This window comes from Elgaria multicarinata, chromosome 9 (assembly GCF_023053635.1).
Source record: "Elgaria multicarinata webbii isolate HBS135686 ecotype San Diego chromosome 9, rElgMul1.1.pri, whole genome shotgun sequence".
NCBI lineage: Eukaryota > Metazoa > Chordata > Lepidosauria > Squamata > Anguidae > Elgaria > Elgaria multicarinata.
In genome coordinates, this window is record NC_086179.1 from 95,069,633 (window position 1) to 95,097,142 (window position 27,510).

General features: G+C 36.3%; 1 long non-coding RNA gene across 3 annotated transcripts; it reads right to left on the reverse strand.

The window, feature by feature from the left end:
* Positions 1-1,674: 1,674 nt before the first annotated feature.
* On the reverse strand, positions 1,675-26,863 carry LOC134403854 (uncharacterized). 3 transcript variants are annotated; one of them, XR_010025840.1, is made up of 4 exons: positions 26,448-26,863; positions 17,835-17,926; positions 3,616-3,673; positions 1,675-3,276 (listed from the first exon to the last, which is right to left on the reverse strand). It is a non-coding gene; the product is annotated as an uncharacterized LOC134403854 (long non-coding RNA). The 3 variants fall into 3 exon arrangements; XR_010025839.1 differs by having other exon boundaries at positions 1,675-3,673; XR_010025841.1 differs by having other exon boundaries at positions 1,675-3,673; positions 17,778-17,926.
* Positions 26,864-27,510: the final 647 nt, after the last annotated feature.

The following is a 27,510-nucleotide window of genomic DNA, read 5'->3' on the forward strand; positions in this document are numbered from 1 at the left end:
TGGTGTGTGTTTTCAGTGAGCAAGATGCAATTGAGAAATAACAGTCAAGTTGTGTTAGGGAATTATTTTCAAGCATCTTCAAAATGGAGATGAGAAAATGGAGGGGGGGCATAAGGATAACAAAGAGGGGTGTGTGTTCATAATCAGAATAATTTAGCTCTTTTGAAGATGCAGCCTGAAAAATAAAAAAGAGGTGGAAAAATACAGCCGCTTAAAAGCCCACAGCTTCCCCACCCCCGCAGCTGCAGGATTTGAAAGCTGTCTCTTCCATTCTGCCAGTGCCGGTATATTAATTTTGCAGTGCAGAAGGAACTCCCTCCTTACCGGAGTTTTGGCTGTTCCAGCATTTTGGGACAAGCCTTGTTATGCTTCCCTCCATCGACAGCCCCCCCTCCCCCCAGCCACAGATCTGCAGCCTCACTTTGCAAAGGCAGAAAATCATCTTTGCAAATGCGTCGCTTTGAGCATTGCCGGGTCACATTAAAGTGGGACTTGGGTGTCATTTCAAGGTGAAAGAAGCTGGAACGAAGACAATGATTGGAGTTACAGCGAGGGGGAAACGGGTGGGAGAGTGAGGATATGAGGAACGGTTGTGGGGGTGAGGGAGGCGGGAAGCGAATGACGTTTACTTTTGAATGCATGGACCAGTGCCAGGTTAGTGCTGGTTTTTAGGTTAGCAGAGGTCGGAGGAAGAGCCAGACTGAGGCGGAGCTCTATGCTGTCAAGGAAAGAGGAAAGGAAAGGAATGAAGGCTGCACATTTGCTCATGTGTGTTGACTCAAAAACAAAACCTATTAAGTTAAATAGGACTTATTCCCAGGTAAGTGCACATAGGATTGCAGCTTAAAGTACTTAAGCACCTGCAAATAAATAATAGGCAAAAAACAGTTTAAGCAAACAAACAGAAAATAAAACGGCACTAAATTACATTTCTCTACTAGTTCTCAAAAGCTGGAGGAGACTTCAATATGGAGACCTACACTCCACTGAGCAGGCTCAAGGCACCATTTTGGAGGCTGGAATTTCTCCGGCGGCTGGGACAGGAATCCGGGATTCTTGACTGACTGGCTGGGACATTTTGGAAATACTTGGAAACCATGGCATTCCCGGTTTTCCAGGACGTATGGCAACCCTACGGGCAGTGCTTCCTCTAATAATATTTTTTTATAAAGGTGTAGAATTCTAACCAGCTATATTATAAATCCTTGTCCTGGACTTATGTCAAAGTTAACATGAAATTAAATAGATGGGTATTGAAAGCAATTTGGGGGGGGGGATCCTGGTGAGACAAAAAAAATGTCCATTCTCCTATTTACATTGGTGTGGGACAATATGTCTGCTAAGCCCTGTAATCAGATTTTGACCCCCTTTACCCCTTTTTCAGACTGTTATGTGTACAAAGGATGAAGTCAGTCATTTAATGAAATTACATATATATAGTCTTAGGAAATTCTGGAGGATATTTTTTCCACCTTGTAAATGAAAATGCATTAAATGGATTTTTCATTAACCAAATGTTTTTCATATACACCTCAATAATTGCTTACTGTAATAACAGACATGGCTCAGTAATTTGGTACCAAATAATTTCCCGGTGATTTGCAGTGCAATCCTATGTAGGTTTGCTCAAACTTTGTCTTACTGTGTCTTGTGGAACTTACTCCGTAGTAAATGTATTAGGATTGCCGCTTTTATTTGTCTTCTTTTATAATACACTTTTGTAGTCCAATAAATGTAAATTAAAAAATCTTACATCGCTGCAATTATAATAATGCTTTCAATTACAGTAAAGTTACCAGTTGTCCCATTTTAAAAAATCTTCCATCTAGAATTAACATCACTACATTTTATTATTGTTGGAATTTTTGTTTAGCAATTGGTAGGTTAAATCCTAGAGATGTGAGATTATTCCGAGGTGTATATACAGGCAAAATAACTAGACTCTTTCAAAATTACCCTTATTCTAAACAGAGTAAATATATTTAGAGAAGTAGGAACATAACAGCATTTTCAAAATGAGTATTATTTAGTTTTGCTACAAATGGAACATCTCCAAATTTGCAGTCTATACAGAAGTGCAATCTAAATAACATTTTTTGCTTCCTAAATTCCATCCATTTTGATCATGATGAAGCATTTCTGCCGTTTAAAAAATCCATTTGCACTGCTTTGCAAAACGTTTCTAACACGTTGCTCTTTGTAGCTCGTGGGGGCAGGAGGGGGGTGCATACTGTTGATCAACCTGTCCTGTAGGCAAAGTGGCTTCCTCCAGTTCTTATATTTGGTTTGAAGGCCATATAGAGCTTTACCATCATGTTTGCTTCACAAGATGTCAGGACCAGCTCCTTGAGATAGCTAGTCACTATTCGGATGTATTGCTGGAAGAAAATAGTACAGGAATAGTTGGGATTTTGTATAACCTCTGCACCAGTTATGGGAGGTTTTTCTTTGCTTTTAACTATTATTCATTTTTGGTGTTTGTTGATGTTTTCAGGCCACTTCTGATTTCTTCACACAGTGGGTTTTGTTTGTTTTTGCTAATTTGAATTTATCATATTGAGATTATTTTATGTATTTATTACATTTCTATGCTGTTCAGTAGCCAAAGCTCTCTGAGCGGTTCACAACAATTAAAACTATAAAATATATCACAATAAAATATAATATAAACATTTCAATGCACCATAAAATCAGAGTAAAAAACAGCAGTATAAAGATTTTAAAACAACAAAAACTGAAAGATTAAAACACCTGGGAAAATAATGTCTTTACATGGCGCTGAAAAGACCACAATGTAAGTGCCAAGCGGGCCTTTCTAGGGAGGGCATTCCACAATCAGGGTGCTACAACGAAAAAGGTCACTTGCCTCATTTTGTTTGGCAGGGGCTTCTGAAGAAGGACCACTGAAGCCAATCTTAGGGTCTGGGCAGTTATATAAATGAAGTTGATGGTAGCAATTCTTCCAAAAAGAAAAAAAGACATCCTTATACAAAGAGTACTGGTTTAGGAGAGAAGCTAGGTATAATTTACCTTGCCGGTAAAGCTACAAGGCTCTAGACTTCTTATATGATTCGTAGTTGACTTATGAAGTAACAAGGAAGTATTTCGAGAAGTTCATCCAGGAAGTGGGGTGATTACACGGCAACCCTAGCCTTGACCCAAAATTAGCTTTGCTGAATATTTTCCAAGGTGACCTCAATTAACTTTTTGCATAACTCTGTTTGGACAGTCTGCCTGAAACTGGCAAACCCCTTGAAATCTGCAGGCTCTTCAACCCTTGAATTGTTGAACGTAAAAAGCAAAAACAGAATGGTTATGGTGGGGTACAGACACACTCCAAAGCATAAAAGCATAGGTTGCAAAGTTCTGGCCAGGGCTCTCTCTATTTATTTCATACAATGTAGCCATCCCTGTGGCTAGTAAATATGCTTCTTTTTGGTACTATTAGTTATCAATATATTCTCGCAAATGTATCCAGATGAATTGGAGAAATGTATATTCAGGGTTTGATCCCGTCTGTTGTAGGCAATGGGGCTTATGCTGAAGTCTCATCATAAAACTTAATAGAGCCCTGTTACATTGCTTAAGCCAATTATGTAAACTATTGCATCTTACTGTGGATGCTGGTTTTTTGGCAGGTTGTATCTCTTTGCATAAAGAAGGAGTCAGCAATCTGGAAGAAGCAAAGGCATGTATAAGTTTATAGAAATCCATTAACTGTAATTGCATAACTGATCCTTAAATCCCATTGATTCATGTAGGATATAGGCACTGGATTGCACCAAGATTGTATAAATGCTCTAAGAGATTATTAGAGCTAGACACTTAAGTGTACTGAAACCTTTTTACATAATTTTATGTTTTAGGATGTTAAATGGCTGGAATACACCTCTCAACAGATAAATGGACAGAAGAGTGCATGTTATTTTCTATAAGGTAATTGGTTTTGTTCATTTGCAACAGTCACTAAGAAAGCCTGTAATACTAGTATTTCGTATTTAAAATAATAGGTAAGCAATTGTTTTTATCTCTCTAAGTAATGAATGTACATTTGAACAATATTCATAAAATATTTGTTCTTCATCAAAGGTTGAGCTGTCATTGTTTATCAAAAATTAAGAGAATGGATTTAGCACGAGTACTTTTTCAAAAGCTAAACAAGCAATTCCTTTAACATATTAATACAACTAATGATGAATTAATACTTGAAACAAGGATATGTTTGTTAAACTGAAGAATTATAGGTTTCTTTTGCTGTGCTGTAGAATGCTGAATATACAATATTAGTTACGCTTCCCTTTACTAGATGTTTAGCCCATACAATTTAATTGTTTGATACTGAAGTAGGTTTCTGTTAAAATAAACTATGAGTTATTAATTGTACCACCTAAACATGTAATAGCCATAATTTTCATCAATATTGTATTTTAATTGTATAAGACATTTCCCCCAAAATTAGTGATAGGCTGAGATATATTGAAAGAACGCAAAATATAAATTCTGCAATACAAAATATATTTCATATTTTATCACTTTGGAGATTTAAATTAGAATTTGATTTCTATTGTTACTTGAACGTTATCATGTTCTGCATATATAAGAATATATGAAGAACTTGAGGCAGTTTGTAGAATCAATAAAGGAGAGAAACATGTTGACCCTTTTCTGGTGATGCAGTGGAGACCCTCTTCCTCTTCTCTTAATTTACTGCATACAGAATTCATCCTAACATTTAAAAGTACTCCATATTTGTTAGTATGCATTTGTGCATACATAAACGAGAATATTTCAAAACAAATATTTATAATTGCGTTGGAAGGGGTTATTTGGGCCATTGAATCCAACCTACTGCTCAGTGCAGGAATCCAGTTTAAAACATCCCTGACAGATGGCTGTCCAGTCTGTGCTTGAATACTTCCAGCAACAGAGAGCCCACCACCTCCTTGGGCAGCTTGTTCGATTGTTTGACTGTTTTGACAGTTAAGAAGGTATTTCTGATGTTCAATAGAAATCTGCCTCTTTGTAACTTAAACCCATTATTTCATGTCCTACAGTCTTGGATGACAGAGAACAGGTTGCAGCCCTCCTCTGACAATCCTTTAGGTACTTGAATAGCGCTATAATATCACACCCACCTGCAGTCTTCACTTCTTGAGGCTAAACATACACAGTTGGACAACCATCTGTCAGGTATGCTTTAGGGTGGATTCCTGCATTGAGCAAGGGGTTGGACTCGATGACCTTATAGGCCCCTTCCAACTCTACTATTCTATGATCCTATGAGTTCCTTCTGTCTTTCCTTGTAGGTCTTCATTTCTAGCCTTCTGATCATCTTTGGTGCCCTTCTCTGAACTCATTCTGATTTTTTTTAAATCCAGAAGTAGACTCAGTATTTGAGGTGAGATCTGACTAGTGCAGAGTAGAGTGGAACTAGTACTTCTCTTGATTTTGAAACTGTACTTCTATTGATGCAACCTAAAATTGCATTTGCCTTTTTTGTAGCAACATTACATTGCTGACTCATATTCAGCTTGTGGTTGACTACAACTACAAGAGTTGAGTACAAGCTCAGCCTCTGTACCAGAGGACTGGAGGATGGCCACCATAACACTGATTATTAAAAAGGGATCCAGGGGGATCCAGGAAATTACAGGCCGGTTAGTTTAATGTCTGTTCCAAGTAAATTAGTTGAAAGCATTATTAAAGACAAAATTAGTAATTATATAGAAGGACATGTCCTTCTGAAAAAGAATCAACCCGGCTTCCGCAAAAGTAAGTCCTGTCTCACTGATTTTCAGTGTTCTTTGAGAATGTCGGTAAACATGTAGACAGGGGTGATGCGGTGGATATTGTTTACTTGGATTTCCAAAAGACTTTTGATAAAGTCCCTCACCAAAGACTCCTGAACAAATTTAGCAATTATGGAATAAGGGGAGAGGTCCTCTTATGGATCAGTAATGGGGTAAAGAACAGAAAGCAGGGAGTAGGAATAAATGGTAAATTCTCCCAATGGAGGGAAGTAAATTATGGTGTCCCACGGGGATCTGTATTGGGACCAATTCTTTTCAATTTATTGATAAATAATCTGGAATTAGGAGTAAGCAGTGAAGTGACCAAGTTTGCCGATGACACCAAATTATTTAAGGTGGTTAAAACAACGGGATTGTGAGGAGCTCCAAAAGGAATTCTCCAAAAAGGGAGAGTGTGTATCAATGGCTGATGCAGTTCAATGTAAGCAAATGTAATGTGATGCAGGTTCTGGCAAAAAAAAAAAAAACCAACTTCCAAGTATAACCTGTTAGGATCTGAGCTGGCGGTTACTGACCAAGAAAGAGACCTTGAGGTTGTGGTGGACAGCTCAATGAAGATGTTAACCCAGTGTGCTACCGCTGTAAAGGAGGCAGACTCCATATTAGGCATTATTAGAAAAAGAATTGAGAATAAAACTGCCAGTATCATACTGCCTTTATACAAATCTATGGTGCAACTGTGAGCAGTTTTGGTCACCACATCTAAATATATATATACATTGTAGAGCTGGAAAAATACAGAAAAAGGCAACTAAAATTATCAAGGGACTGGAACATCTTGTTTAGCTTGGAAAAAAGGAGGCTAAGGGGAGACCTGATAGAGGTGTTCAAAATTATGCATGGTGTGGAGAATGTGGATAGGGAGACATTTTTCTCCCTCTCCCATAATGCTAAAATCCGGGGTCATCCCATGAAGCTGATTGGTGGGAGATTCAGTACAGATAAAAGGAAGTACTTCTTCACACAACACATAAGATGTGGTGATTGTCTCTAATTTTGATGAGTTTAAAAGGGGGTTAGATAAATTCTTGGACGAGAAGGCTATCAAAAGCTACAAGTCCTGTTGGATTCGTGCTACCTCCAGTTTCAGAGGCATTAAGCCTATGTCCATCAGTTGCTGGGAAGTATGGGTTGGAGAGTGCTGTTGCACCATGTCCTACTTTTGGGTCCCTGGTCAACAGCTGGTTGGCCACTGTGGAAACAAAGTGCTGGACTAGATGGACCCTTGGTTTGATCCAGCATAGCTCTTCTTATGTTCTTATGATCCTTTTCTCACATACTATCCCATATTTTGTACTTGTGCATTTGATTTATTTTTCCTAAATTAAGAACTTTACACTTGTTTCTGTTGAATTTAATTGTTTTCTGCCCAGTTTTCCAACCTATCAAGATTATTTTGAATTTTGTTTCTGTCTTCTAAAATATTAGCTATTGCACCCAATTTTGTTTCATCTTAATTTCATTAATGATGTTTGATGTATTCTGTCCACGAGGCCATTTCCATCAATATTTTTAATGGTAGTGTGGGTTTTAACTGATGTCTGTGACGCTGATTATGAAATGCAAGCAATAGAACATTCTCAATAAAAGGTGTAAATAAGAATATCTTGAGTAACATATGATTTAAACTTTTAAAATTAACTTCATGTAAAACTTAAATCAAATAGCAAAGTAATTTGGAAGTGTTATGATTACAAAAGATGACCTTAATTTGAAAGGGTACAAGTAATCAGTTGTATTTAGCAGCAAATAAAAATAAGTTGGTGTTTTAAAATAACCCTTCTACCTGGATTGATCAACTAATGAAGCAGATTACTTCCTTGAAATAAGGTTCTTAGTCCCAGAGCCAGGCCAGGATTTATTTACCCGAAGAGTGCAAAAGCATAGTGAATATTTTTTGTTTATATATGACATAAGTGTCTCAGAAGAGTGAGTCTTACAAAATTCCAGTGGTGCTGGTGGGCTGCATGATGATGTCATCAATATGGCTGCCACACTACTATGTAGTTGCCACATTTAAATATGCATAACTTCTCACCTGTTTATGCTACAGAGATGATTTTTTTCTGAAATGTTTCAAATGTAATGACAAATACTTGTTATAAGTACATTTTTGTTAACTCCATTAGTTTTTGAGATAATTTCATTTGAACGTATAAAATCAGAGTTCACATTGATTATGTGTGACCATGATTTACTCAAAAACTATACGACTCTCGAAAGAAGACTCAAGAACAAAAAAGTTGCATTTTTAAATGAGGATTAAGAAAACGTATAATAATATGGGGGTTTACGCCAACACTTACGGAATTATGAGTGATCTCGTTTTACATCCACTGTCTCAGGATTGTATGATTTTACAGTTTATCATACAGGGCTTTCATTTCAAAAGTATCCACCCTAAATATCTCTCAGTCTGATGCACAACTGTGATTGAACATGTTCAAATGTTCTTTACAAAATTACAAAATAATTGTAAAGAACATTTGAACATGTTCAACTGTAAAAAATCACAGTTGAACATGTTCAAAATGATCTGTGCATCAGATTGAGAGATATTTAGGGTGGATACTTTTGAAATGAAAGCCCTGTATGATAAAAATGTAAAATCATACAATCCAGAGACAGTGGACATATAACAAGATATCGCTCATAATTCCCTAAGCGTTGGGGTAACCCCCCATGTTATTATACGTTTTCTTAATCCTCATTAAAAATGCAACTTTCTTGTTCTTGAGTCTTCTTTTGAGAGTCGTATAGTTTTTGAGTAAATCATGGTTAAACGCCACACATAACCAATGTGAACTTTGATTTTATACGTTCAAATGAAATTATCTCAAAAACTAATGGCGTTAACAAAAATGCGTAATTACAAAAAGTATTTGTCATTAAATTTGAAATGTTTCAGAAAAAAAAACATCTCTGTAGCAGAAACGGGTGCGAAGTTATACATATTTAAATGTGGCAACTACATAATAGCGCTGCAGCCATATTGATGATGTCATCACGCAGCCCCCCACCACTGGAATTTTGTAAGACTCACTTTTCTGAGACACTTATGTCATTTATAAACAAAACAAAAATTACTAAGTTTTTGCACTCTTCGGGTAAATAAATCCTGGTCTGGTTCTGGGACTAACAGGCTGGACAACATCAAGCAGAGATGCTGTAGCTGCAACTTGTGTGGTAGAGATGGATTTGAGCTGGGGATTGGAATAAATGATCTTCAGGGCCTTTCCAACTCTGTGATTGTATACTTGGAATAGGCCCATTGAAATCAATAGGAATTAAGTCATGTCTAACTTAATTCAGTGGGCCTACTCTTAGTATGACTAAATCTGGATCCAACCCAAAGATTAGGGATGAACCAAACCTTCATATGTGAACTCTTTTGACATGAACATTTCTTTTGGGAAGAAATAGTAATTGTTCTCCAAAACTGTTTACCAAACACTGATCCTTTTTAACGTGTAATTGTAGTGTGATCTGCTGCTGCTCCAGACACATTCATACCCCACCACTATCCAAGAGATTAGGACTTTCAGTCATTAAGTGATCTCAGGCAATCATGCAGTGCATTAAAATAATCAAAGGCGGTCCTTCTCCACATCCCATTTATAGGAGTGCATTATACATGTAAAAAGATAGGGCCTTTCCTCTGGTGATGCCCTGATTCTAGAATGACCTCCGTAGGGAGGAATGTGTGACCCCAACACTATATTCCTTTCAGAACTAGGTTAAAACCTTTATGCTCGCCTAGGTATTTTAAATGTATTGTATTTTCAGCAGGTTAAATATGTATCTCCCCCACCCTCAATTTTAGAGTATTGTTGAAATTTTGTTATTTTATCATCTTATTGAAGATCTAAATTTTTAAAAATGTCCTCTTTCCTGAAGTCCATTTTTAGATTAAGGCAAGTTTATAATTGAGAGGGGCGGGGATTCATATATAAACAGTGAACACGGTCAATGCCATAGCCAATCAGATTTGGCAACAAGACGTCATTGAGGGCAAATGCTTCCTGTTTCACATTATCTTCATTCTGAATGGTGGAATGCACTGACACTGCCTAAATGGATATCAGGGAATCATGGCCACTGTTGGGTTTGCAGAACAGAAAGTAGCATCATATGCAAAGTTTAGAAGTATACAGAGAATGCCCCTTTATGGGAAAAATCTTACAACAGTGAAACCACAGTGTGAAATATTAAAAGAGAGGCTTGAGTTATTTCTCACCTCTTAAAGCCTGTCTCTTGTGGGAGATATAGCCAGCCTAGTTGGAGTTTGGGAAATTCCTGTTTTATCAGCAGATCTTAGTTTTGTAGGGAAGCTCTAGTGCCACCTTTGAGGAAGCATGGTGTAGATACATGTTGAAGATATGTTAATTACAAAGGTACTCCATTAATTTAAAATGGGGCCTGTCCAAGGGAACATTCTGGTGGATTGAGCCCAGAAATCTCTTCCTTATGGATACATACGCACTGTGTACTTGTGCTCTCTTTAGAGGAAACTGTTGGATATCTATTGCCTTTCAGACCAAAATTAACTGGGGAGTGTGTGTGTGTGTGTGTGTGTGTTGTTAACCATCCTTGATATTTTTAAAAATAATTTTAAATAAAAGAGAGATGCTGAATCTTTTCTACTCATTACTATTTCTTGTCAGTTTAATAAAACAGGAATGTTGATATTCAATATTACTACCATCCCCATTCATCTGAAACAGTTTCTGTGTGGTGTCAGAGAAAGTGGAGGTATTGGAGCACATAGGTCGTTTTTCTTCTCATCCATCCTTTTACAAGCAATCTTCTCTCTATTACACTAAAGACCCAATCCAAAATCTCCCAAGACTGTCTAGTACATCTAGGGGCTACTCTGCCCTGCAGCCCCAGCAAAACCCCTAAGCATGCTTGGAGTTCATGACCACACAGTCCAGCAGCCCTGCTCCTTCTGTCACTGAGGGAGCAATTTCAAAGGTCCCCAGTCAGAAGCAGCAGGCCCACAGCGCTAAGATCTGTTGCAACAACACTGCTATACTTGAACAGAGCACTGCAGGTGTGTAGGCCGTGGCTAGGGACTATTGAACCTGCTCACTTCTCCCACAGCAGCATTGCAATTGTGGGCCAAGAAATAACCTAACCCAGGTATACCTGGATTTGTCAAGGCTGCGGGGTCTTGAAGTATATCTAGGGATGTACCAGGGGGAAGGGGAGATTTATTTTTGACCAGAAGTTGCCTTGGTTCGCACTTGCAAAAACAGTTTTTGGTCCAAATTCACTTATTCTCGAGCTTGTGATCATGTTCGCAAAATGCATTTGAATATGTGTGTGTTTGTCTCTGTGTGTGCATTTTCACGCTTTAATCAATAGGGGGAAAGTTCGAATTGAGGGACATATTTTAAAGAATACACACCCAAATGTTCCGTTTTCCCATTTGAGCGGCAACAAAAAGCTTGCATTCAGGAATGCAGATAAGGCAGACCAAGCTTTGAAGTGGAACTCAGAAAGCCTCAACAAGCTTAAGCCTTGTTGATTATCTCATCCCTAGATATCAGGGGGCACCTGGCTAGCATTGATATTCTGTGCAAGAAAAATTATGGATCTAGGCCCCAAAGGATTTCTTTCATAGAGGTTATCCGTTACCAAATGAACTATTTTATCAGTTGTATTGTCATGCAAAGAGCATTGAATACTGCTAATGTAACCAATATTATCAGTGATCTTTGAATTAAAGATCACTGATCTTTAATTCAAAGAGATCTTTGAATTAAAATTAGCCATATTTCTATTTATTTATTTATTATTTATTAATTACATTTCTATACCGCCCAATAGCTGGAGCTCTCTGGGCAGTTCACAAAAATTAAAAACATTCAAAGTATAAAACAACAATATAAAACCATAATATAAAATACAATATAAAAGCTCAACCAGATAAAAACAGCAGCAATGCAAAATTACAAATTTAAAACACCAAGTTAAAATTTATTTATAGACTGTTAAAATGCTGGGAGAATAAAAAGGTCTTCACTTGGTGGCTAAAACCATATAATGTAGGTGCCAAGCAAACCTCCTTAGGGAGCTCATTCCACAGCCGGGGTGCCACAGCAGAGAAGGCCCTCCTCCTGGTAGCCACCTGCCTCCTTACTTCCTTTGGATATGTAATTAGAATTATATATTCTAATACAGTATATGTAATAAGTATCTTAAAATATGCATGCTAGTTGCTCTTGCAAGTTGCTCTATTTTTTTTTTGTATTTGAGTTTGGAAGAATAAGAAAATAGAAAATTATATTCTATTATTATTATTATTATTATTATTATTATTATTATTATTATTATTTATTGCATTTTTATACTGCCCAATAGCCGAAGCTCCCTGGGCGGTTCACAATACTAAGAATTGGAGATCACAAAATATTAAATACAGTTTTTAAAAAAGCAATTATTTCTATCACTTTTCCTGTTTCACAAACCACTTAAGGAATTTTTTGTGTGTTAACTTGAAAAAAACTCAAATGATTTTGGTGACTAAGGAGTGCTGCCACTTGTCTGAGCTTCATCCCTGGGGATATGACCCTTTTAATCCTCTTTAGTTAATGTATTGGTGATCTTTACTTAGGCAAAGTAAACAGTGCTGATCTGAACAAAGAGGAGGTCATGCTTCCTGCATCACACTCTGACCCAGGGGTCATGGCCTTTGTTCACTTCTCAATAGGAATTGCTCTCAGAGGGCCACCACAAAATGGAGAACTAATTTAGGCGCGTGCTAGCACAGAAAGGAAGAGTATCAAGATTACTTCATTTAAAACTCTTCAGTACCAACATTTGCACATACAAAATTGAAGTACTTTTTAAATTAAAGTTTCCTCAAATCTCTTGCATAGCTACTTTTCACAATTATTGCTGCATCAGTTGTGGTTAATTGTCAAGTTTTTCACTATATTGTCCAATATGGACAATTATATAATAATTTCTTTTGGTTGCACTGAAGTGTTAAAATTACAAAAACAAGAAAGAAACATCAAAGCCCTAAAGTCGGCGAGTGACCTGCTAAATCTAAAAATGTCTTTCAAAGATACTGTTTATTAAAAACATGTATGGTGTATTCTGACTTTCAGGGAAACGGAATCTGACATTTCCTCAGCAGATTTTTAAATAAAATTCTTGAATTTTAACATCCCTTACAAAGCCATGCTTCTCAGGCCCTTTCTATACTATGAGGAAAATACATTAGTATTGAAATATAGTAAGGAAATTATGAGAATGAAGTAAACTGATACAAAAATGTATGAACTGGAGGTTCACTGTCTACCTCGTATTGTAGCCAAATTATTTTATTTGGTTGCAGAACAGCTAAAATGCAGTTTCATCTAACTGTCTTTTTTGTTTCTTAATTCTTGGTACAGGAAATAGTTTTGTTTTCATATTAGCTTCATCTTTTTATTTTTTCTCCATATACACAATACAGAGTATAAAATCCATAGAGAAAGAAACCATTTGTTCATTAAAAAAATCCCATTAATTTTTAAAATAACAATATATAGTATCACTTTAACCTTTTAACATATCTCATTTTCTACACTAAACAAATTATGTAAAATCATTAGGGTTTATACTGAATGTAAGCATGGGATCCTTTTGATACTGTCTTGTCAAATTTTGTGCTTATATCACAATTTTACATGCTTTTTCATTTGTCCACATATGTAAATCCCAGTGCATGGTAGCATTGGCACTGTGATAAAACAGCTGATGCAAATCTACATAAAATCTCATTTTGTTTTGGTGTTTAATATCTTGTTCTTCTGTGTTTGTTCCAAGCAGTGATACCTCTCTAGTACCAATAGTAAAGCTGGTGTAATAAGGGTGCTGACTCTTCTTTCCATATTAAATTGTTGCTGGTTCAAATTTTGTGACACTAAGTACTAGCCAGCAAAATCTTGATTATTCTATTTGGCAGAATTCATTGATTTGAAATGGATAATACCTGTAGTTATGCTTATACTGCCTTATAAGCTAGAACTTGTAGTGCATTCAGAAATGTTGGGGATCCTGGCAAAATTAAATAAATAGGGTTAAATAATTGGACTGGGATTATATTGGTGGCTTACTAATAGAGTGTTTATTCCCACCGATATTATGATGCATAGGTACCCGGCAGTGCAGCGAACGTACATTTGATAGATGCTCTAGACAGAAAACATATTTGGAGGAATTGTGAACCAATGCTCTTTGGAATCTATAGGTTTACTCATTGCATTTTTGTTATATTCTATATTGTCTTATAGCCTATCTACTTAGCAGAACAAGGACAATATCCTAACATCATCAACAGCGTATCTGTCAAAAAATAAATGGTTTGAGGTTTAAGAGGTCTCACATTCTTATACTTTTGTAATAGAAATGCGATAGTTGTATATACTAAATTATAAAAATGGGTTTTGTTTTTAAGAAATCATTTGTACATTTATTAACAGAGCTGTTAGTTTGATTTTGGTAATTTTTCTTGGAGGAGAGCAATCAATTCAAATATTATTGGGAATTCCTACACAAATAGGTTTATGGCCTATGACACTATAAGTGATGATAGCACTCTGAATTTGTTGTATTAAGAGAACATGAAACTCATACTTTTAATATATTATGGGCTAACCTTTTTATCCCCCATTTCTTCAAAGTATTACAGCTTCTGAATAAATGGGAGTTGTTGAATTTTACCAGTATATAGAAAAAGATTTGAAGAGAAACTTTTCCTGGCAGAAGTTATTTTACGAAACAGGTTCAAAAACCTGATCTTACTTGGTGGAGCACTTCATCTTGGAAAACTGAACAATGCATTTTTTAGAAAGTAACACAGAGAAAGAAAAATCTGTGTGTGTAAAAAAAATCCTGCTATTATTATTATTATTATTATTATTATTATTATTATTATTATATTTTTTACATTTTTATACCGCCCAATAGATGAAGCTTTTAAATAGTATAGATTATTCTGAATGTCTACAATGACCTTATAACTGAATATATTTAATGAGGATTAAGTTATGAAGGGGGAGTAAAATATATATGAAAAGTATTTTCTTGGATATACACAATATAAAACTGAATATTTCTTGATACTTGTATTCAGAGGCAATTTCTCAACTTTGTTTTTTGAATTTAGCTCAGCCAGCGAAATAGAACTGCATGCTTTTATTTTGCTTCCCCACAGAATTTGGGTTTGTAACAAGTATTTCTAACCTTTTCGTAAGATGCTGGGTAATTTTGTGGAATACCTTTGTTTGCAATACAAGAATGCTTAAATAAAAAACTTTTTTTTTTTACTTAGAACTGGCAAAAATTCTTCTACTCTTAAAATAACATTGTGATGTGAATGTATTTTTATCCAGTATCAACTCCCTTTATTTCAGCATTGCTTAGAACTACAAGGTGTACTTCGAAAGCTTGTAAGAACCTGATCCTTATATGGCTGTGTGAGGCATTCTTTTAGAAAATTGAGAGTCCTTCATATATTTCCCTGTAGTATATATTATTTATTTATTTATTTATTTAATTTCTATACTGCCCAATAGCTAAGCCTCTCTGAGAGAATATTGATGTAACACACTATATCACAGACACAGACAAGATATATAGAGGCAAGTTCCTTGCACCAAAATGGTGGTGTGTGTGTGTGTGTGTGTGTGTGTGTTGATCTCTCTGCATATAATGGACAAACTTGTTAGTCACCATTTTAATCCCTTTGGTGACTTTCTCATATAGCTGTTCCTTGAAATTTACCAATAACACATTTAATGAAAGCTGCTAAAAAACAAGAAAGTGACAAGTAGTGTATAAATATAGTTTATTTATTGCATTTTTATACCGCCCAATAGCAGAAGGTCTCTGGGCAGTTCACAAAATGAATTTGCATGAGGATAATTCTGTAATAATAAATTCCAGACAGGTAGACATGTTAGTCTATGCCAGCAGAAACAAAAAATAATCTTGTGGGACCTTAAAGACGAATAAACATCAATCAGATTCATGAAGTGTATATGCAAATGTGTAGGTAGATATAACTTAAATAAAGAGAAAAGAAATAATAATAATAATAATAATAATAATAATAATAATAATAATTTTTTCTGGTGAGGCAGATGTAAATATAAAATAGTGTGTTTGCAGTTACTCGACCTTCCTTGGTAAAGTGTGCTTTTGAGAAATGCTAGAATTTTTGAGTGTGAATATCATGGCATCCCTTTTCTTGAGAAATAGAGAGGGCTTGTCTTTTTCAGTTTTTAGGGAAAGCTGGAATGTTTTGCCTGATAGCTGAACTATCTTTCCACATGATGTATGTAAACATCATCTGTTTTCCTTTTTATGGATATCTTATAAATACAGTTGATTGGTTGTAGTTTTTCCAAGGCACTTGAAGTTTTGCATAGAAAAGAAGAGTGGATTTTATTCTAATGAGGCTTTCTCTTTCTGCTGTAGAGAGCTTGGTTCCAAAGATGCTGCTTCACAAGAAAAAGGCACTTCTGTTTGTATGTTGGGAGACAGAAGAAGGTCCTCAGAGTGTGAGTAACCACTGATAATCTGTATGCAGATGTGCTATGAGCCCTCCTTAACATTTGAGGTAAGGTCTGACATTTAATTAATTGCCAACAGCATTTATTTACCTGTACTGTAAATGGAAGGCAATAAAGTAATCCATTGAGAAGCAGTCTTGAGCATGTTCCATTGAAATAAATAGAAGCTGTGCAAGAACGGTACTACGTTGTTATAGTCCAGTTAATTTCAATTGAGGGGCTGGAAGAAAAAGCTAAAGACTGTGACTTTAGCAATAAAGTAGCTGTGCTAGTTTTTTAGGAACTAAGCATGTTTTTAATTTGCTACTAAATAAAGTTAAATCTAGCTCTGGCTATTCTTATAAAACTATAGTTAATATGCCGTACATAATCTAGAAGAAACCATTTTCATAGGTTTTTTTTTAACAGTGATTGAAAACCACATTTCTTTGTATGCACTTCAGTTGGTAATAGTACATTTTAAGCCCTTTAGAAAAATGTTCATGTCTATATTCAACAGGTATGTGTACCCTGGGGTATAATTCTGCAGTCTGGCAGAGGAATCTCCATGCTTCAAGGCCACGGGGCTGGTAATGAAATTACATAATTTAAGGTGCAATCCTATGCCCCGTAGACAATGTTTGTGGGATATAGAGTTGTTCGGTTTCCTGACTCCAAACTCGTATACATAGGGTGACCATATGAAAAGGAGGACAGGGCTCCTGTGTCTTTAACAGTTGCATAGAAAAGGGAATTTCAGCAGGTGTCATTTGTATATATGGAGAACCTAGTGATATTCCCGCTTCATCACAACAGTTAAACCTGCAGGAGCTATACTAGAGTGACCAGATTTAAAAGAGGGCAGGGCACTTGCCACTTTAACTGTTGTGCTGAAGAGGGAATTTCACCAGGTTCTCCATATATACAAATGGCTCCTGCTGAAATTCCCTTTTCAATTCAAGTGTTAAAGATACAGGAGCCCTGTCCTCCTTTTCATATGGTCACCCTATGTATACAAGGCTCGGAGCCTGTAAACAGGGCTCTCTTCTCCCACCTCCTTGTAGCCAGTGTAGAGAGAATCACACAGGCTAACTCTCTATGCTTACTAAGTGGAGCATGGACATGGGGAAAAGGATGAGTTCTTAGGGGCAGGGAGGGGAGGAAACAGGGGTGGCAGCCATACAACAAATCCTATGGCTGCCCTGGCCTCCTTCTCCCCCCTTCTCTAAAGCCTCTACGAGACAGGCAAAATCACCCAAGCCTCCAAGTACAGTACCCAGCGCAGATCCAATAGGATTGCACCCTACAGAACTTTCTAGAATATAAATCCTCAGAATATCGAGAGCATGATTTGAAGTTAAGCACACTAAAGTCATATTAATTTCAATGTAAAAATTAAGGAAATACAAGCACTTACCTCTTGCATGATTGTCTATCAAATAAGATGATCAAATAAAATCTACTCTTTAGATACCTGTATTTCTAGACATCTGCATATTTGCGCAGCCTGGTGCCTTCCTAGTTGTCTGGTATCTGAAGATTTTGCTGTTTCATGAATGTTGTTTTCTGTAGATCACAAAAGTCAATGGGATAATATTATGGGACAATATTAGCAACAACAACAAAAAGTATTGCAAAGGCGATAAACGTGTCATCAAATTTGTTTTGTGAGCCAAGAAAACATATTTGATTAACACTATTTCAAAGTTGAGGGTGGTGCTTCAACACCTTCTGTTTCACTGTATTTTGCGAAATAGTTTACTGTTAACCAGGGGTGTAGAACTTCTGGTTCTCCAGGTATTTTTTACTACAACTGCCATCCGCCCTAGTCAGCAAAGCCAATGACACGGGATAATGGAAGTTGTAGGCCAAAAAATCTTGAGGGCCACGAATTCCCCATCCCTGCTAAATTCATTGAGGCAAAGGACTGCTTATGGTTAAGTCCTATATACTCTGATGATCCTGTAATAACTGTTTGGGTTTTTTTTTGGTAATGTAGAATAAAATTTAGAGCCACACACTTTACTGGATTTAATCAGTCAATACCAGTGGGCTAAAAGTAAAATGCACACTGTACCAGCCACATAGCCTTTGGCACCTAGCTTTCTGTATCAGATATGAAGGAAAAGTAATTTTGTCTGCAATCTAGTACACAGATTGCAGACAAATGGGACTTACTTGTGAGTAGGTATTTTTAGGATTGTGCTGTTAAAAATTGCTTTCTTTTACATCCAAAACTTGCAGATAATTTGAAGTTCAGGGTAAAACAATTTATCATTTTCCCTGATGGAACCACAAATGACAAAAACTGGCAGTCCTCAGCTAAAGCCAATTTCACCATATTCTCTACTTTGGGATTTCCCACAACACCAATGGAGCTTGTTTTCACAACACCAATGGAGCTGGTTCACTGTTTTCAAAGAATTTGCATAATAAGGATAGCCCTTTTGTCTAACAGTGACCAGTAGTTTTTCTTTATTAAATTAAAATTTATCACACTTTCAACAGCTATACCTTAAATGTCTTCAACTATATTGAGGCTTAGGTAATTCACTGATTAATTTGATTGATCACGAAGTCTGCAATCTTATACGTGTGTATCTGGGAGCAAGTTCCATTTAATGCAGTGGGACTTATGAGTAGATATGAGTTGATTAACCATCTGTCTTTGATGTGCAATCCAATGCATATCTACTCAGAAGTAAGCCTGAATTCAGTGGGACTTATTATTATTATTATTATTATTATTATTTATTTATTTATATAGCACCATCAATGTACATGGTGCTGTACAGAGTAAAACAGTAAATAGCAAGACTCTGCCGCATAGGCTTACAATCTAATAAAATCATAGTAAAACAATAAGGAGGGGAAGAGAATGCCAACAGGTACAGGGAAGGGTAAGCAGGCACAGGGTAGGGAAAAACTAACAGTAGAAAGTAACAGTAGAAGTCTGCACAACATCAAGTTTTAAAAGCTTTAGGAAAAAGAAAAGTTTTTAGTTGAGCTTTAAAAGCTGTGGTTGAACTTGTAGTTCTCAAATGTTCTGGAAGAGCGTTCCAGGCGTAAGGGGCAGCAGACGAAAATGGACGAAGCCGAGCAAGGGAAGTAGAGGCCCTTGGGCAGGCGAGAAACATGGCATCAGAGGAGCGAAGAGCACGAGCGGGGCAATAGTGTGAGATGAGAGAGGAGAGATAGAAAGGAGCTAGACCGTGAAAATCTTTGAAGGTTAACAGGAGAAGTTTATATTGGATTCTGAAGTGAATTGGAAGCCAATGAAGAGATTTCAGAAGCGGAGTAACATGGTCGGAGCGGCGTGCTAAGAAGATGATCTTTGCGGCAGAGTGGTGAACAGAAACCAACGGGCTGATGTGAGAAGAAGGAAGGCCAGAGAGAAGAAGGTTGCAGTAGTCCAACCGTGAAATAACCAGTGCATGAACAAGCGTCTTGGCAGAAGAGACAGACAAAAATGATCGAATCCTGGCAATATTATACAGGAAAAATCGACAAGATTTAGCTACTGCCTCAATATGAGGAATAAAGGAGAGCGAGGAGTCGAAGATAAAGCCAAGGCTACGAGCTTCCTTGACCGGAGTAAGCGTAACATCATTGACAGTAAGAGAGAATGAGAGATGAGGAGAAGGTTTAGGAGGAAAAACAAGCAATAATTGAGTATAGGATTGCATCCTAACAATTGTTAAACTGTGGCAGCTTGCTACCTACTCCCCAATTAACACGAAGTGTTTCCCATAATAGCTATAATCCTTCAGGTTGTTCTTTTTGTGAAAATATCTAACATGTTTTAAACTTCATTGTTTTAAAGAGAGGACAAGCAGTTTTGTAATGAGAGGCTTTATCCAAGGTTAGACCAGAGCGTCAGTTGGTTGAAATGACTATTTGCTAGGGGCCTGGAGGGGGGGAGGGAATCCCAATAATAGAATGTTTGTTTTTATTTTCTTTCTTTTCCCTCATTCCTACCGTATAAGGCCATACGTACATTCATTATACAATAAGTTATAGTCATGGTCATGTTTCATATAATACGGGCATATATCGATTGTAAGACGCCATCGATTGTAAGACGCACACTAATTTCAGTACCAACAGAAAAAAAGCTTTGATTCTAAGAAATAATAAACGCACCCGCGATTCTAAGACACACCCTGTTTTTAGAGATGTTTATATGGGGAAAAAGGTGTGTCTTAGAATCGAAGAAATACAGTATAATATAGGACTCTTCACAACCCTTTTGTGTCAGGAAGTAATAATAAGGCTTTAGAGCATATTACTTAATTCCAACTCTCCCGCCACACAATATTTTGTAATAAGAACTGAGGTTCTGTCATTTATTAAAAACATATTTTATATAACGTAACAGAAAAAGCATGAATAATTTTCACCTTCAGGTATAAAGTACTTGGAGTGTTTGTTAGATATGGTTCAGTGTTTGCTTCCTTGATCAGAAAGTGGCTTTGAAGTGATCTCTACCTGTGCAGAACAACTCTACAGGCACATCAATAATCCTGCCAGAATTAAGCATTTCTAAATACGAATTCTTAGGATCAGTGTCCTACATTTTCTTTTTGTGGGAAGGGGACTCATAAATCACTTAATTCTTTCCAGATATACTTGTAGGTCAACATTTTTATAGGTACTTACTCATGAGTAACACCACTGAAATTAATGGGGCTTTACCACAAGAAAAAACATTCAGTTTGCAGTCACAAACTTTAGAATTAAAGCTTTATGATACAGAAATATAAGACTTTTTTTTAAAAAAAACCAACTAAATATAATCTAAGTGTATAATATTATTAGTATCAAGTCTTTATAAGTACATCCATTTTTAAAAACTTCAGAATTTTGTACTTTCATAATGAATATTATTTATCATGGTAATTGTTTTCTTTAATACATCACAGTTGACTTTACAGTTAAAATACAATACACACTGGTCAAAAATGTTAATTGTTCTTTCCAAATTTGAGAAGGAAAATCCTTTTACAATCTGCAGCTTTGGGTAATTTTCTAAACAAAGCTATTTTAATACAGTTCACTAATTAAAGTACAATGGATACATATTTTTAAATGCTTAAAGCAAAATAAGGGAGCAAATTGCTTACTAATACATTTAAAATATGACTACTAATTCAAAGCTCTATTATTCCAGCCTTTTGAAAAGAAGCTTAAAAGTAAATCAAATTAATGGAGAAAATGAAAGGGAATTTGGCCAAAAAAAGTGCAATTCTTTGCCAAGTCCCTAACTTTCCAAAATCTGTGTATTGTGGGGACGGGGTTCATTATTAGCCAGGATATGATGGAAATATTGCTAATTTATAAATGAAGCCATATTTTATAAGATATGCAGAGAAGGAGGAATACAATTTAAATTTATAGATCACTGAGCTTCAAATGTTAAAACAATGGCAAAAAAGTACTTGCCAAGTATTTTAGCATGCTTACCTCCTTTAAATGCATAGATATTAAAAATATTGTCGAAACGAGGGGAATATTCTATTGAAGAATGGTATAAAGAAGTATGGGACATAGCCATTAATGATAAATTGACATGTAATATTAAGTGGAGAAAAGGCATAACTAAAATAAATGAGTTTGAAGGAATCTGGAAACAGTTCCTAGTGTTTGTGTTTACTAAGGGAAGTGGGAAACCACCAGCAGAAGAAACGATTAGATTTTGGACTCAAGAATGATCCCGAGGTGGGGGGTGCACTTTTATGTTAAGAATGAAGATGTTGTAATATGATAAGGTATATGTAATAGTTTTGATATTTGTATTCAACATTTATTCAATATGTATGTAGCAGATGTTGGATGTTTTTCTTTTATTGTGTGTGGTTTTATATATAATTGGTAATGTCTATCTATGTTATACAGTGTTGAAAATGAATTAAAAAAATATTATAAAAAAAAATATATATATTGTCGAAAGAGTTACTTGCTTTTGAATAGGTGCAAGAATTTTTGTGCCCAAATTTCTTTCACAAACAAAAAGTGAGAAAGGCAAAAGCCTACTTTGAAAGGTGTCATTGTAAACAAATGAATGTTTAATATCCCTTACATAACTGATTTGAAATATCTTTAAAATATCAGTATAATCGGATGTCATTTAAGGGACTGCCATAGGAACGGCCTAAGCATGATAGTAGTCACATTCACTCTTGCTTTATTATGATTTTATTAGAATGTAAGCCTATGCGGCAGGGTCTTGCTATTTATTGTTTTACTCTGTACAGCACCATGTACATTAATGGTGCTATATAAATAAATAAATAAATAATAATAATAATAATGCCACAATATTTTGGAAATATTGTTGTTTTCTTCTTTTAAAAGTTAATGGAGCAACTCAGTAAACAACAGCAAATGCCATTGTTCCTAAATATAGCATGTATTAGAAATATATTGTTGACTTTCTTAAATATCAGAAATGTTTATTTTTCAAAAAGCAATATGAAAATGTAAATGGGTTCTTAAATCTAAAAATGTTTTTACCACATTACAAACAAAATGTGTTTGTTTTTATCTCAGTTCTATGCTACACACAATAACTCTTAAAAGCAGTGATGTTAATATTCAGTATGTAGCAGGATTGAGCACATGTCAAACTTTACTGCATTAGATCCCTAAATGAGTGTTTGTTGGGCTAGCAATCTTTTCTACTTCCAAAGTTTCATTTTATAGAGTTACCAGTTTAGTGCATGTTTGTTAAGAAAAATCACTGTTAAAACATATGGGTGATAAGCCCAATTGAAATGAATGGGAGTTGCACAAGAGTACTACTGTGCTCTTAGATAGGTCCCATTGCTTTCAATGGCACTTGGGTGACATCTTCATGGTGGATTGTGACCATATTTTATTTACAGAAATATTTTTATGAAATACTGCTTTGTGAGCATCAATCTATCTATAGCTAGAGAAAGAGAGAAGGCGTTGGTCTTACATATTGCACAGATATTCTCAAAGGGGATTAATGCTTGATGGTTGTGTTACCATTAGGTATGAGTTACATAAGGGAATAAGCACCTTATTCATGTGCAAGTATAAACATAGGCAGATAATGCAATATTAAATGCAGGACAATATTAAATATAGAAGTACTTTTGCCTTATTAAATGCTATATTGAAATTAAGCCCCCCCCCCCACTTATGTTTTTGATTTATGGAATAGCGAATGACTTTTTTCTGAGACTAGTTCAAGTTTTTCCAGAATTTTTCTTCCATTAGTAAGCAAAACAGTAAATAAAAAGAAAACTGATCACAAACATAGAAAGGAAGACTGACAGGCAATCTTTGATTTTTAAAAAAATATGAAGTTCTTAAAGTAAATATGTACAAAATACTCTGTTCATCTTCTTAAAATTTTCATACCATACAATATTGGTTTGAAAGGGAACAGATAATTATTTTCACTTTCCACAGTGATATAAAATGTAGATGTTAACTCTTAAGTGATAAAATTTGTAGAATAGTTTAGAATGAATGTATATTTTAATGCATTTCTGTTTCTCATTGAGTAAAACCAAATCTGAAAAAACTTACCACCCTAAGCCATAATGATTAATTAAAAACAAAACTAAAAGATGACTCAAAAGTTACTGTGGTTTTGGAAAAAGTAAATGTGCTAACTCATTAGGGCAGGTTTCATATTTTCATTTTCATTATGTCACAGAGTGAGAGCTGACCAAAATTAATCAACAAATAAGACATGCATATATATGAGACTTCTACAAATGGGTTATGAAATGGTCTGAGGGCCATTTCTGTAATTTTATACTATTTTTGCAATTGAGCTGCCTATGTAATAAAATATCAACTGCTCTTTATCATGTGCAACAGTAAATGCTTAAAATATTATGGCAATCATTTGTAAAACTAAAATTATGCACCTGAAATTATAATTTGTCAGTTGCAGACAACTATCACTTAAAATAATCTGTAAAGCGCAGTAAAAGTATTGGTATAAGACATATATTTTATACACTTGGTTGGTTCATGATTATTTATTTATGTTCTTCAGGAAAAAAGGGATATGACTGCTTTTTTATGTGATTAAAGGGTATCAAACGATTTTCATATCACAAAGGTATTAAAAACTTATGTATGTCTCTATCTTGAAAGAAAGAAATTACTCAGTCACACACCAAAGCATAGATGGATCAAGGCTGAGTTTGTGGGAAACCGAATTTTCTGGGATATATTTTCTAGAGTGCCTCTTTAAAAACAGGTAAAACTAAGAAAAGTCTGGTTTGAAAAGGGAGAAATTGCTGTTGTATACTGCAATATTTGTAGGTGGATGCTATATGCACAGTCAAATGCTGTGAGACTATAGTTTTCATTACGGCAAACTGATTGCTTTTCCTATGCTGTTAGTTAGGATGCACATTGAACTAGAACTAGTTACACTGGTCCCATTCAGAAGACACCTTAAACCATGACTTTAACCACAGTGAATAAGGCTTTTTGCCTTATTCATTGTAGTTAAAGCTGTGGTTTAAGGTGTTTTCTGAACAGGGCCGATGTCAATTTTGCTTGTTTAATACGTTTGGCTTAGCCTTTGTCAAGCTAAGTAGGTGGACAGTAGGCCAGATAAAGTCAATGTTGTACATTTATAGTACTCCTGACATTGGAAAATAGGAACTTCCATTTGGGGGAGAGAGAAAAAAGGACTGAAGGAAGTTTTTCATTCCAGTGAGCAGCATCACAGCAAAGAAAATATGTCTGTCGATAAAGACAAACTTTGCATTTAACTTCTTCAAGTCAATACATTCCCTAGTCAATATTATCAGGAACAAAAGACACTATTGCACATCATCATCATCATATATTTATTTCTTACCTGCCTCTCCCTTTGGATTGAGGCAGGGAACAACATTAGTAAAGGAATCAACCAATTTTAAAAATTATTGATTTTACATTGATCTGGATAGGCCTGCCGGAAAAGGCTAGTCTTCAAAGCTGCCTTAAAATCTACATGGAAGTAGAGGGCAAATCTTTGCCATTCTATGGACAGCAAAATTAGAAGGTTGAGCCAAAAGTATGATGGCAGAATTACCTGCAATATGCATCCAAGGAAAAGCACTGCTAATGTTCTACTGAGGCTATACACACCTTATACACACTTACCTGGAAGGAAGCCCCCTTGAATTCAATAGAATTTCTGAGTAGACATATAGAATTGCACTGTTAATGCCTATATATGCCTCATGGCAAAGTACCTTACAGGAATAAGAGATTCTATGATTGAAACTTTCAAGGTAAACCCTTTTAAAAATGTACACTGAGTAATATCAAGGCTATGGCATTATGGGGCTTTTGTGCATGTGTGGGAGAGAGCTTACAAAATACACTAATTTCTAAATGCACCAATATGAAGAAAAATTAAATATCTTTCTATTTATAATACGAAAGTGAGATTTCAATTGGTTGACTGAAATGGTGAGATGTGACGCAAAAGGACATTTGGATGGGTAGCAAGGCTGATGTATGCCAAAACAGGCATACTAAGAAATACTGTTGTTGCTATGAGAGAGAGAGAGAGAGAGAGAGAGAAGTTGTGCAGGCCTTATATCTTCCTGTTTGGCTCACTCTTTAGAGAGGCTTTAGAATACTTTCGTTAGAAGGGTGAAAGGATTTTATAGATTTTGTTATATATCTATCTAAAATGCAGGGGGTGACAACAGACATAGTACACTTTACAATGTAAAGTCAGATGGAAGTGGTTTGCTGGGCACATTCTCTACCCTGAAAACAAATGCTTCAGAAAACCAGGAATGTGTGTTCAAACCACTTTCACCACACTTTAGAATATATGTCTTCAACTGTAGACAGCTAGCTAGTTATACAGAAAGTCATAGATCCTCCCGTCCATCCACACACGAGAGATGCCGGTTAGATTGACACAAAGGATTCCAGAGCCTGGGTAGGTGGGTAGCTGAGTGATCCAGTGACAGATTTACAAATGAAATACAACACATGAAAGCAGCATAATCCATTACCAGCCCTTATACTAGTAAGACGTACATTTAAAATTGAAAAGTAAACGCGTACACGTATTAGAATACCCCACCTTTTAAAAGCACACGGGTTATCCAGTTGCGATACAGACATCTCTTGTTCAACATTCTTAAGGCTCGATCGACCAAAAAAGGGAAAAAATCATATTAGGAATCTTCGACACCACTCCCTCCCCCAAATTGTTGGAAGGTTGTTAGGGTTGGGGGGGGGGGGCTGCGCGCGCGCGCGCGGGGTGAGATATGATGCTTCTTTGGCAAAGAGGGGGTGAAAAAACGTTTTGCAGAGAACGTAGCATTACAGCTCCTAGAACTTGAGCCAAAGGGGCAGGAAGTTGTTTTACAATTGCATTACAGTGATCGGCCACAATGGAAAAACCCAAAAGTTAGGCAAGTCTGAGAAGTGTATGTGTGCATATCCTCTTCCAAAAACAAAAAGCAAATACGAAAAATATAATAATAGCTGTTGCTATGCCCCTCCCCCCACTTTAAGGAATGGACAGATTATCTTTGCATGCATCGTCCGCAGGAAGGATGGAAGGGGGGGGAGAGAAAAAGGGTATCAAAGGGACTTTTAAAAATGTACTTGGTAACTAGGAACGGGCTTTTGGCACGACTCCTCGAGCTTGCTCGAAGTTATGGATGCAGGCGGGGATAGGAAGAGAAGAAGCAAGTCTACGTCGTGTGTACATACACACACACACACACACACACACACACACACACACACACACACACACACACACACGGAAATCGAAGGAAACGTGTAGACATTTTCGAAGAGAAAGAACTGCGTCGCTCCTGTGCAGGCTGATTCCGCAGGCAGGCAGGCAGGCAGGCGTGTGTGTGTGTGCGCGCGCGTAAAAGCGCTCTCAATCAAACAGCGATCATGGCAGCTGTTTTTCTTCCAGCACAGCAGTTGAGCTGTCTCGCCCAAATGCTTATCAGCTTTTGACTCGGTGCCAAGATAGTTATAAGGGCCAAATAGCCTCGGCTTTGGCTGTGCAGCTGGTTGGGAAGGAAGGGCATGAGAAAACAAAATATCCAAGAGGCTTCTCTCTCTCTCTCTCTCTCTCCCCCTCCCCTCCTGGCATCAACGCTCCCTCTCTCTCCCCCCCC